Genomic DNA, 12,982 nt, shown 5'->3' on the forward strand with positions numbered 1-12,982 from the left:
TGTTGTGACTCCCACACACATGCACAGGAGCGTCGTCATCACGGCTCGGGCATTCAAGCAGCCGTAGCCTGCCAACACGGAAGGAAGACCGGATGAAGATGAAAGCCCTGTCAGCAGTGACAGCGCGCAGCGTAGGATTGCCACCTCATCCCTATGAAATCAAACACATATTAATTACACAGGTTCTGAGGCTAATTTAACCTCTTCCCGCCGGCCGAACGCAAATATGCGGCCTCCCGGCGTCTGGGCCTAGACACCGAGCGGCCGCGCATTTGAGTTCTATCAAAAAAGGACATATGTGCTGAGGTTGCGCGCCCTGCGCGCTCCCAGCACACATGACTGGTACTCACGGAAAGGTCTCGATCTCCTCTTTCGATGGGGACCTCTCTCGATCATGTGACCGCCATGACGGCCTGTCATAGCAGTCACATGACCCTAAACCCCGCCCCGCCTCCCGGCTTCGGAAACCCTTTAAAGGGCTGGGAGGCACTGGTGTGAAGGGGTTACAGTGGTTCTAAAGCCTCAAGGTTTTGTACCTAAACCACTTGCCGCCCAGCCTATAGTCAAATGACGGCCGGGGAAACATTTCGTCCCTCCGGGAGGGCGTCATTTGATGTCCTTCCCGGATCGCACTTTGCTTTGTACCTCGGACACAGCCGATGACAGATCTGTGTACCGGCCTTGTTGCCAGTACCATGTGACCTGCCAATCACAGCAGGTCACATGACTGTTGTATACAATGGATGGCTTCCTTTCATGCCATCCATTGTATACAAGTGTGTCTAGCTGTGAATGGTCACAGTGATCACATGCACAGGCTGGGCAATCACAGCCCATCTGTGTCATATGATTAGCTGTGACAAATCACAGCTAATCACAACAAAAAAACCTGAATGAATCAATTTCATTCAGTTAAATGCTTGCTTTTAGCAAAGAAATTCTTTGCTATAAGCAATCAAATTGTGTAAAAAAAAAAATAAAATACTCATCACTTCCCAAAAGTAGCACAATGTTACTATGGTGACATCAAACTACTTTGTTCATAGTGTAATATGCAAAAAAAATCTTAAGAGAAAATAATGTAATAAATTGAAAAAAAAATTATAATTTTTTTTTTTCGTACTGTCATCAGTCAGTGTCCCTGATCACTGTCATTCCAGATAAAATGATGATATTGTTCTGCACTGGTGACAGTATGTAAAAAATTTGTGAAAATAATTTTTTTAATTTCTTCATTTTCCAAAAAATTATGACCAAAAAATTACAACTTCAAAAAACTCGCCATGCCTGTTATGAAATACGTCGGACTGTCTACTTTGCAAAAAGGGGTCATTTGGGGGATATCTGTACTGTTCTGACATTCTTGGACCTCAAGAAATTAGATTGACTGTCAGTACTTCAGGATTGATCAATTTTCAGATATATCCCATAGTTTGTGAACTCTATAACTTTCTTACAGACTAAATAATAAATACTAATTTGGGTTTTTTTCATCAAAGACATGTAGCAGAATACATCTTGGCCTAAATTTATGAAGAACAATTATTTATTTGCAAACTTTTATAACAGAAACAAAGAAACTTGTTTTTTTTTTCAAGATTTTCAGTGTTTTTTTTGTTAATTTAGTACAAAATAAAAACCCCAGCTGTGATTAAATACCACCAAAAGAAAGCTCTAGTTGTGTGAACAAAATGATACAATTTAGTTTGGGTACATTGTTGCATGACCGTGCAATTAAGATGAAAAGAAAAACTAAAAATCCTCCTGCGCTGATACAGAAATATCCTAACCAATAGCGGCCAACACCCAATAATAATACCAATCAGAACAAAAAATGAAAATGAATGGTGCAGCGCTAACTACAAAAGTGAATAAAAATGAATAAAAATAAATGTGTATCCATATATTCATAAAGTGCTAATAAATCAACAAACCAAAAATATGCATATAACAAAGTGCTAATCAGAACCGTGATAAAAAGTGGACAATACTAGTGTATAAGTCACCTTAGTGACTAAAAATAGTGATGAACACACACAATATATAATGAAATAAACTGGTGTTAAGTGTCCTTGGTAATAATCAAAAACCTTTTAAAGCAAGTACTAAGTCCATAAAGTAACAAGTGCTGATAAAACGTGATAAAACACCATGCGATGTGTTAAACGTGAACACTTCGTGCAAGTGCCGGCACACTTTAAATCCACTCCAGCTGCAGTGCCTCCTCACCTCCTTCCTCTGACCCAAAAGGGCCCAACAAGCATTCAGGATCACTCTGGATCCTTTATATCTTCAGATAATACCTCTCCAGAAAGCCAAGGATCATAAACGGTCTCCTGTTCAGCCTCCAAATGCTTCCTCCTCTGCCTTTTATAAGGATACTCTGTAGGGTATATTACAATCCCTGGCTCTTCAACATGATTCATTTTCCGGCTTCTCTTTGAATCAAGCCGAGTACTATTCCTCAGCCGGAGATATAAAGGATCCAGAGTGATCCTGAATGCTTGTTGGGCTCTTTTGGGTCAGCGGAAGGAGGTGTGGAGGCACTGCAGCTGGAGTGGATTTAAAATGTGCCGGCACTTGCATGAAGTGTTCACGTTTAACACATTGCATGGTGTTTTATCACGTTTTATCAGCACTTGTTACTTTATTGACTTATTAGTACTTGCTTTAAAGCTTTTTGATTATTACCAAGGACACTTAACACCAGTTTATTTCATTATATATTGTGTGTGTTCATCACTATTTTTAGGTCACTAAGGTGACCCATACACTAGTATTGTCCACTTTTTATCACGGTTCTGATTAGCACTTTGTTATATGCATATTTTTGGTTTGTTGATTTATTAGCACTTTATTAATATATGGATACACATTTATTTTTATTCATTTTTATTCACTTTTGTAGTTAGCGCTGCACCATTCATTTTCATTTTATGTTATGACCGTGCAATTGTCATCCAAAGTGTGAGAGCGCTGACATCTGAAAATTGACCTGGGCAGGAAGGGGGTAAAAGTGCCCGGTATTGAAGTGGTTAAAGTGTTACTAAACCCAGGACCCTGCATTCACTATATCTGCTGGTCTCTCACAGTACACACAACATGGAAATGCAATTATTGTAGTAACTATAAACTGCTAAATACCTTTACTCATCAGCAGTTAGAGCAGTCTTGTGACTTCTATCAGGGTCTAGCAGAGCACTACTTAAAGCTTGTAGGAGGAGTTTTCATTCTCCTCTCACTGTCTGATTAGGCAGCACCCCTGACCCCCTGTCTGGACAGTACTGATTGGCCCTGTGCTGATCACATGATCACATGACCCAAGGAAAAAAAAACAACCTCTCTAGCAATACACACCAAACTGAGCATGTGCAGCTTGCCCCCAAGGCTCTGTTCTATCAGCAGATGGATTGGGGACAGTAAAATAAGGGGAGGATCAGAGAAGACAGGATCAAACAGACTTTTTACACAATGCAGATTAACCTCTTAGGTTCCACAGTGAGTATAACAAGCATGCTTTACTGTATATACAGACTGATTTTACTGCTGTGGGTTTAGTAACACTTTAATGCGTTCTATGCCTTAAGGTAAAAAAAACCTTCTCTGCTGCAGGATCCCCCCAGCCCCTGCGTTATTCTTATCTGAGCCCGATGCAGCGCTGTGCACAATAGCAGCGTCTCTTGCCACTGTCTCCCTCCTCATTGGGCAGATTGATAGCAGAAGGAGCCATTGGCTCCCACTCCTGTCAATCAACTCCAGTGACAAGGGAGTGGGGGGGTGGGGCTGAGTCCTGCTGTCTTTTTCAATGGACACAACAGCGAGGCTTGGGAACAAGCACACACAAGTGCCCCCACGGGAAGCTGCTTCCAGTGGGCAAACTGGATAGAGAGGAGGAGCCTGGAAGGTGGGGGGGGACCCGAGAAGAAGAGGTTCAAGCCGCTCTGTGCAATTCCATTGCACAGAGCAGATAAGTATAGAGATGTTTATTATATTTTTTTTATATATTTTTTTCTTACAATCGTTTTAATGCAGATAAGACACTAAGTGAGTTTAATTACCAACTTAATCAGCCACACAACCTGTGTAATTAATATGTGTTTGGTTGTAAAGGGATTGGGGTGGCAACCCTTTCACCGCTGGAGGGCTTCATTTCAAAGTACGTCTTTCATAATGTGCTAGTATGCGATGCATACTAGCCAGGGGTGGACTGACAACTCATGGGGCCACCGGGCAATAGGGTATCATGGGGCCCCTGTGTCTTTGCCCAAACTCAAAAAAGCCTATGAAAAAGGTACCAGGGGCATCTCATGGGGCCCCCTACTGACCCCGGGCCCTTGGGCAGTGCCCGAGTTTCCAAATGGTCAGTCCGCCCCTGATACTAGCACATTATGATAAGTTGCAGGCTGACTTTTTCTTTTTCATTTTTTAATCTTTTTTTTAAATAACTGTGTTACCGCTTTAAAGTGTCACTAAAGACAAAACATTTTATTTTTCCATTTTCAAGTATATAACATGATTAGACTAGTTTTAAGTGTTAAAGCAGAACTACATTGCATCTAAGCACCATAAACCAAAAACTCTATTTAATTAATTTTTTAAAGCGGAGCTCCACGCAAAAGGGGAAGTTCTGCTTTAAAGACTGGTCCCCCGCTCCCCATTTGGCACCTTTAGGGGGAGGGGGGGAGCGGGTACCCGAATTTGACAGGTACCCGCTCCAACTTCTGCTCCGATCGCCTAGGCAATTGGAAGTGGAAGGTGTCCTCCCCCCCCCCGTAGTCTTTTGGGACATGTGACAGGTCCCAAAAGACTACAGGACCATTCAGGAAGCGCAGCGCTACTCGAGCATGCGCAGTGGGCACCCGGCTGTGAAGCCGCAAGCTGTCACAGCCGGGTGCCCACACTGAAGATGCTGGCGCCCAGGGAGAGAAGACGGCCTGTACAACGGGCTGCAGGGAACACACCGCAGGACCAAGGGACAGGTGAGTGTGTGTTTTTTAAAAGTCAGCAGCTACAGTTTTTGTAGCTGCTGACTTTTATTTTTTGACAGCGTGAGTGGAACACCGCTTTAATATAAAAAAAAAACGTATCCATCCAACCATGTTGAAAACACCCCCTATCATTTCTGGCTGTGACCATCTTGAGTAAGGGCAGATAATTCATGTAGCATTTACTTGCCAGAATCCATCTGCTCTTAGCTCAGGCATGTAGCTAGGAGGGTGTGCTTAGCTGAGAAAGCCTCTCCTCCCATTTGCCTAGGCCTGTAAACCAGGAAGTAACTGAAGAAATCTAAAAATAGTTTCAAACACATAAATATGATATACTTCCCTATCTATTTACTAATGCTAGCAGCATAAGGATTAAAAATAGTTTTGAATGAGTGGAGTTCTGCTTTAATCTTTTTCATAACCTATGGAAAGCCCTATTACATAGGCCTAGCCCAGCCTAGCCCTTAACAAAAACTAGAGAAAGTTGGTGGGGTTTGTGTTCTTGGCGTACTGGCAAAAACCAGCCAAAGCTTGGAGACAAGCAACACATAACTTTGCTGAGGTTAAACAGAGGCTCCTAGGGTCTATGACATAAAAGAAGATCACTTCCATACTGACTGACATCCACACCAAATTTCCTAATGCTTAGGACCCATGGATGGATGACTTATAATAGTCACTTGGATTTGGACAGCTTGCTACTTTCAGGCTCCATGCACACTAGTGTTTTTTTTGTAAGCGCCCAGAAGCTGTTATCAGCATTTTTTTTCTGCTCCTAGAAGCTAAATAGTGTTACATACATAAGTGTGGGTGAAAAAAAGACAAAAATCCATCCAGTTCAACCATTAAAAAAAAAAAAAGTTATAACCCTATACTCACAGTTGATCCAGAGGAAGGCAAAAAAACCCAGTAAAGCACGATCCAATTTGCTCCTGCTGGGAAAACAATTCCTTCCTGATCCCCCGAGAGGCAATCAGATATTCCCTGGATCAACTTTACCTATAAATGTTATATTCTGTGTATCTAGGAAAGAATCCAGGCCTTTTATAAAGCAATCCACTGAGCTGGCCAGAACCAACTCTTGAGGGAGTATATTCCACATTAAATATGTTATCCTATATGTCCATGCACACTACTTTAGGCTATTAGCATTTTTTGAGCTTCAGCATCTAGGAGCAGAAAAAAAAAATCGTGTTTACAGAGTTTTTGCAGCGTTTTTCCAGCTGAAAATAACGCTAAACGCCACTAAAAAACTAATGCTCCTTAATGCTTCCAAATGCTACTAAAAATACACTATTACCAGAATTTTTTTAGCCAACATTTTTTCCAGCATATTTTGAGCTAAAAAAAATGCTAGTGTGCATGGAGTCTTAGTGTGATTGGGGACATCAATTTACATGGATGCTGCTGTTTGGTCAGGCCTCACAGGAACTCCCTATACACTTGTTCCCCATTTCTCTCTTCTTTCTTTTCCCTGTCCCATTTTTCTCTTTCATGCTTGACCTTTTCCTCTTTCCTTTCCATCACTCTGATTCTATTTATTCTTCCCCATTTTCTAGTTTTTAGTATCTGAGTCATAAGCGAATTCATTCGCCCTTTACCCTGCTTCCAGAGGCACTTTGTGTTCTTGTTATTGAGACATCCCTATAGGATTTGTATCCTTACCATGTCCCAGTTTTACACATAATTGCCTGTCCTTTGGAGATGTGTTTTAAATTGCCTCTGTGTTTGTATTCCGATACTGATGCTACTTTTCATTTGATGTACTTGTATACCCATGGCCTGTGCTACTGTACATTGTTTATTATTTGAAAAAGCCAATTAAATCTTTTGTGAAATAAAGCTTAGGGGAGAAGAGGATTTAAAGTAGATCTAAAGACAATTATTCTTACATTTTTGAAAGAGTAAGGCTGCTTTCACACTGGTTCACCTCAAAACTGCTTAAAAAATGCCTAGCGTAATTTTGGAGTGTTTTTGGTGCATTTTTGGAGCATTGTGGTATTAGTGCAACGCATGGTGCATTTTTAAAGCATTTTTGATGCGTTTTTGTAGCGTTAGCCTTAGAATGAACTTCCCCCATTCACATCATTTCCTCTTCACTTCCTTATTTTGTGGAGGGAAACAAATGGAGTTTTCAGCACTGATGTTGATATGTGTGCTGCTATATTGGGAATGTCTTCTCAAGCAGAGGCAGCAACGTAGATATTGGGTTCATCTCATATTGAGTTCACACTCCTCAAGAGGGCAATTCAGTCTTCTATACCAAGACTTGAGAGTTCACCCCAAAAAGTTTCGGAATTATACTCAGATGAAAATTGATACATAAATTGGAAATCTTGTTTTGTCTTGTGTGGTCTGTCACTGGTTTAGGTAAATTGAGCATACTCCTTGGCTATGTGGGATGGTTTAGCATAGTGGTAGAAGGTATTAGGGTTAGCATAGTACTTGGGATTAGGGTTGGCATAGTACTTGGGATTAGGGTTAGCATAGTACTTGGGATTAGGGTTAGCAAATATGTCAGAATGTCATGGTTATCAACTGTCAGTAATATAAAAGATGTAATTCAGTAATGTTTGAATATGTTAGTGAATGTCCGTATGATATGCAGTCTGCATGTCTGTAGTGGTCAGATACACCAATCCTGGAATTTAGAACTAAGAATTGGCAACCTTATATGTGCAATGTAGAAATGATCATCTCCTGATCTTAGAAATCCAAAACCTAATACCTCACAAATCCTGAGGTTAGACCATAAACATTCAGGTATTCAAACATAGGTAAGTCTGAAGTTGTTAACAAGTATACTTCACGGCTCGTGATATGATGGAGGAGCATCAGAATTGGTCAAACCAGATTGCGGTGGTTCTGTTCGAGTAGGAGGAGGATGGTGTCTATACATAGGAGTGTCAAATGTTCCTCCCTGAACATGTGTACAGTTAAAATCATATGCTATGTAATTTGGAGGAACATTACAAGCATGTGCTGGGCCATGGCTTGACACAGCAGCAGGGTAAGACATATTTTGTAAAACATATGAGTTGCCTTGTGGCATACATTGGTAATGGTTAGGGTCATTGCAACATCTATGTTGTGTGTTTTGTGAATAATTGTTTACATCACTGACCGATTGGGCGTGGGACCTTTTTTGGAACAAAAGGACAACACTGATGACCTCCACCCGTATTTCACATATGAGATTAGAATCCATGCGATCCATTTGTGGTATCAGACGTTTTGCAAACAAACTGTTTTCACCCAGCTCCCTTTCCTGGGTGTCTATCAGATTTTTAAGCACATCTACAAACTGCTCAGAATGCTCATTACAATTTTTAGATTTTATTTTTGACTTATTGGCTTGACACAGCAGCAGGGTAAGACATATTTTGTAAAACATATGAGTTGCCTTGTGGCATACATTGGTAATTGTTAGGGTCATTGCAACATCTATGTTGTGTGTTTTGTGAATAATTGTTTACATCACTGACCGATTGGGCGTGGGACCTTTTTTGGAACAAAAGGACAACAAGGATGACCTCCACCCGTATTTCACATATGAGATTAGAATCCATGCGATCCATTTGTGGTATCAGACTTTTTGCAAACAAACTGTTTTCACCCAGGTCCCTTTCCTGGGTGTCTATCAGATTTTTAAGCACATCTACAAACTGCTCAGAATGCTCATTACAATTTTTGGATTTTATTTTTGACTTATTGACTGTGGCTCGGGTAGTGGGGCTAAAGTTTCCTCAGGATCCTCATCTTCATAAAAGTAATTGTGAATCTGCAGGATTTTGGGAATCTTCATGAAATTCAGTATCATCCAGATCTTCATCACTTTACTGTCAGTCCTTCAGCAATAAAAAAAGGAAAGGAAACACTGAACACCTGGGATTCATTGAGATCTATATATGTAGTGTTACCTTAGTTATACTTACCCTCTCATTTCCAGGATGGGCTTCAGAAAAAAGAGTTCTTGGTAATAAAAGTAAATTCTCTGCAGATTTTCCGTTTGAACCACTTCTGACATTGTTCTGCTTTTTAATACCCTTCTAAAATTGTCCTGCATTGTTTTCCATCTGACTTTCATAGCTTTAACTCTAATGATAAAATTGGAAAATTTTATTTTTATAGATATCTGGCTACAGGAAACAGCTACACGTCTCTTCATTATGAATTTTGACAAGGAATATCTACAATCAGTGTCATAGTTAAGAAAACCTGAAATGCTATATGGAAGGAATTAAAGAAAACTGTCATGCCTATTCCAACAAAACACCAATGGGAAGAAATTGCAGTTATTCTGGAAGAAAACCAACTTTCCAAACTGCCTGGGAGCAATTGATGGCAAACATATTAGATTAGTTAAACCCCATGGCAGTGGAAGCCATTATTTTAACTATAAGAAATTTTTTTCAATAGTGCTTATGGCTGTTGTAAATGCAGACTACAAATTTATTTTTGTCGATATTGGGGCATATGGGAGCTGTGCAGACTCCGCTGTCTTCTAGCATTCTAAATTTGGAAAGCGTCTAGCTCAGAATCATCTTGCTTTGCCTGACAATGTACCATTACCCGGTACAAATAGTCCTGAAACGCCATTTGTATTTGTTGCCGATGAGGCTTTTGCTATTGGGGAACATCTAGTGAAGCCATACTCCCAGCGGAATCTCAATCCCTGTGTCAGGAATGGACTTGCCAATAGTGGAGGGACTCACCTGCCTTGTGGGCTGCAGTACCAGGGCTGGCCAGCAGGTGCTCTCAACAACCAGAAGTTCACTTCGGCAATTAGCCATCACCTGGGGCTGATTGCAGGTGGTGTATTTAAGGGATGGCCAGACCTGCAGTCTATGCCTTGGTGTGTGTTTTTCCATGGGCCCCTGTATCTTGTACCTGCATTCCTGTTCCTGCCTGACTTGTTGCCGACCCTGCCTGATCCTGACCTCTGCTGACTTCTCCTGTTTGATCCCTGGCTTGTGACCCTGACCATTCTCTGCCTGACCCCCTGTACCTACCTGTCCGTTAGTTGCTATACCCGGCTTGTGACCTGACTACTCTCCGCCTGCTCCTCCTGTACCTACCTGCCCGACAGTTATCGACCCGGCCTGCCTGACTACGTTGTGCTCTATATGTGTATGTACCTGTGTATCTTTATCAGTTTAGGTTTGGGTTTGTTTCACCTTGTTGTATGTACAGTCAGGTCCATAAATATTGGGACATCGACACAATTCTAACATTTGTGGCTCTAAGCACCACCACAATGGATTTGAAATGAAACAAATAAGATGTGCTTTAACTGCAGACTGTCAGCTTTAATTTCAGGGTATTTACATCCAAATAAGGTGAACGGTGTAGGAATTACAACAGTTTGCATATGTGCCTCCCACTTGTTAAGGGACCAAAAGTAATGGGACAGAATAATAATCATAAATCAAACTTTCACTTTTTAATACTTGGTTGCAAATCCTTTTCAGTCAATTACAGCCTGAAGTCTGGAACGCATAGACATCACCAGACGCTGGGTTTCATCCCCGATGATGCTCTGCCAGGCCTCTACTGCAACTGTCTTCAGTTCCTGCTTGTTGGGGCATTTTCCCTTCAGTTTTGTCTTCAGCAAGTGAAATGCATGCTCAATCAGATTCAGGTCAGGTGATTGACTTGGCCATTGCATAACATTCCACTTCTTTCTCTTAAAAAACTCCTTGGTTGCTTTTGCAGTATGCTTTGGGTCATTGTCCATCTGCACTGTCAAGTGGCGTCCAATGAGTTCTGAAGCATTTGGCTGAATATGAGCAGATAATATTGCCCGAAACACTTCAGAATTCATCCTGCTGCTTTTGTCAGCAGTCACATCATCAATAAATACAAGAGAACCAGTTCCATTGGCAGCCATACATGCCCACGCCATGACACTGCCACCACCATGCTTCACTGATGAGGTGGTATGCTTAGGATCATGAGCAGTTCCTTTCCTTCTCCATACTCTTCTCTTCCCATCACTCTGGTACAAGTTGATCTTGGTCTCATCTGTCCATAGGATGTTGTTCCAGAACTGTGAAGGCTTTTTTGGATGTCGTTTGGCAAACTCTAATCTGGCCTTCCTGTTTTTGAGGCTTACCAATGGTTTCCATCTTGTGGTGAACCCTCTGTATTCACTCTGGTGAAGTCTTCTCTTGATTGTTGACTTTGACACACATACACCTACCTCCTGGAGAGTGTTCTTGATCTGGCCAACTGTTGTGAAGGGTGTTTTCTTCACCAGGGAAAGAATTCTTCGGACATCCACCACAGTTGTTTTCCGTGGTCCTCCGGGTCTTTTGGTGTTGCTGAGCTCACCGGTGCGTTCCTTCTTTTTAAGAATGTTCCAAATAGTTGTTTTGGCCATGCCTAATGTTTTTGCTATCTCTCTGATGGGTTTGTTTTGTTTTTTCAGCCTAATGATGGCTTGCTTCACTGATAGTGACAGCTCTTTGGATCTCATCTTGAGAGTTGACAGCAACAGATTCCAAATGCAAATAGCACACTTGAAATGAACTCTGGACCTTTTATCTGCTCATTGTAATTGGGATAATGAGGGAATAACAAACACCTGGCCATGGAACAGCTGAGAAGCCAATTGTCCCATTATTTTTCGTCCCTTAGCAAGTGGGAGGCACATATGCAAACTGTTGTAATTCCTACACCGTTCACCTGATTTGGATGTAAATACCCTGAAATTAAAGCTGACAGTCTGCAGTTAAAGCACATCTTGTTCGTTTCATTTCAAATCTATTGTGGTGGTGTATAGAGCCAAAAATGTTAGAATTGTGTCGATGTCCCAATATTTATGGACCTGACTGTATTTGTGTTAGCTTGGGGTTTGGTGCACTGCGTTTATGTTTGTATTGTTAGTCTTAATAAATTGTCTTATTTATACCATATCTGAAGCTTGCGTTTCCCTGTGTCAGTCCACACACTTCTGGTCACACCCGCATCCCTGACACCCTGAAAGAGAATATTTCATTATCCTCTCTGCTTGGCTCGAAGACTAGTGGAATGTGCATTTGGCATCCTTGCCAACAAATGGCGGATTTTCCATAAACCAATTAATTTAAAGGTTGAGAATGCCTGTAAAATTGTGAAGGCAGCATGTATCCTTCATAATTTGGTCAGAGAAAGAGATGGAGTAAATTTTGAGGACACATTATCCCATGACTTAGCACCTGTTGATTGGCCTCATGTCAGTGATCCAAGAGTGGATTTTGCAATAAAAGATCATTTGACTGATTATTTTTTGAGCCCTGTTGGTGAAGTGAATTGGCTATGAGATATGATTTATGTTTGCCTATTTTTGTATGAATTCTGTGTAGCTAAAAGCATGTGTGAAATAACAGTTCAGAGTTTTGCTTGTAATGCAATATATTTGCTAACATTTGTGTAATAAAAACACCCATATCTCAGATTTGCCTCTGTCTTTTTGGTATATGAAAATTAATGAATGCACAATAATAACAATCAAAACACTAATCCCTGCATTTTTCTCATCCTAATCCCAATCCGCTATCTCTAGATTAAGATAATCCTAATCCTATTTCCCTATCCCTAATCCCTGCACTATGCTAATCCTAATCCCAATCCTCTATTTCTGGACTAAACTAATCCCAATCCCCTCTCCCTGCATTTTGCTCACCCTACTCCCAATCCGCTATCTCTGGATTAAGATAATCCCAATCCCCTATCCCCGCACTATTCTAATCCTAATCCTCTATCTCTGGACTATGCTAATTCCAATACCAATCCTCAATCCCTGCACTATGATAATCTTAATCCCAATCCTCTATCTCTGGACTAAAATAATCCCAATCCCCATCCCTGCATTTTTATCATCCTAATTCCAATCTGCTCTCTCTGGATTAAAATAATCCCAATACTCTATCCCTGCACTATGCTAATCCTAATCTCAATACCCTACACGATACCCTCACCCTAGCATTTACGTCTTTCCTCTTGTTCACGTCGGT

The sequence above is a fragment of the Staurois parvus genome, unplaced genomic scaffold (genome assembly GCF_062004578.1).
Source record: "Staurois parvus isolate SC_StPar_1 unplaced genomic scaffold, SC_StPar_1.0 ptg000220l, whole genome shotgun sequence".
Lineage (NCBI taxonomy): Eukaryota > Metazoa > Chordata > Amphibia > Anura > Ranidae > Staurois > Staurois parvus.